Source organism: Myotis brandtii, unplaced genomic scaffold (assembly GCF_000412655.1).
Source record: "Myotis brandtii unplaced genomic scaffold, ASM41265v1 scaffold251, whole genome shotgun sequence".
NCBI classification, from domain to species: domain Eukaryota; kingdom Metazoa; phylum Chordata; class Mammalia; order Chiroptera; family Vespertilionidae; genus Myotis; species Myotis brandtii.
Window position 1 is genome coordinate 164,942 of NW_005359516.1, and position 748 is coordinate 165,689.

At 43.4% G+C, this 748-nt stretch overlaps 1 protein-coding gene across 1 annotated transcript in view; it reads right to left on the reverse strand.

Annotated features, from left to right (window-relative positions):
• The window catches only part of ALMS1 (Alstrom syndrome protein 1), a 125,239-nt gene that overhangs the window by 100,241 nt on the left and 24,250 nt on the right, over nucleotides 1–748 (reverse strand). The window lies entirely within an intron of this gene.

The following is a 748-nucleotide window of genomic DNA, read 5'->3' on the forward strand; positions in this document are numbered from 1 at the left end:
TGGTATGCTTGAAGTTGTCCCAGAGGCTCCTTACACTTTCTTCATATTTTTGGATTTTTTTTCTTTTTGTTTTTCTGGTTGGGTGTTTTTTGCTTCTTCATATTTCAAATCTTTGACTTGATTCTTGCGCTCCTCTGGTCTGCTGTTGGGAGCCTGTATAATGTTCTTTATTTCAATCAGTGTATGCTTAATTTCTATTGGTCCTTTTTCATATACTCAAGGGTCTCACTAGACTTATTGAGGGTCTTACTAAATTTATCAGCAGTCTCACAGATTTATTTAATCTCACTAAATTTATCGGCGGTTTCTAGAAAATTCTTGAAAAACCTTATAACCGTGGTTTTGAGCTCTATATCCAGTAGTTTGCTTTCCTCCATTTCTGTCATTTGTGACCTGTTTCTTTGTCTCCGCATTTTGGCTGCTTCCCTGTATTGACAGAGTGGCTTTCTGTGCTAGGTGTCCTATAGGGCCCAGTGGCTCAGCCTCCCCAATTACCTGAGGTGGACACTCTTGGTGCACCCCTTTGTGGGCTTTGTGCACAGTCTTGTTGTAGTTAAGCCTTGATTGTTGTAGGTATCACTGAGAGGAATTGACCTCCAGGCCAATTGGCTGTGAGAATCACCTGTGTCTATGGTGGGAGAACTTCTGTGCTGGAGACACCCCTCCGGGGCAAGACTTGCTTCAATGGGGCTTTGGTGCTCACTGAGTCTGCCCCCTGAGTGTGCCCCTTATGGATCTGAGGAGTTGT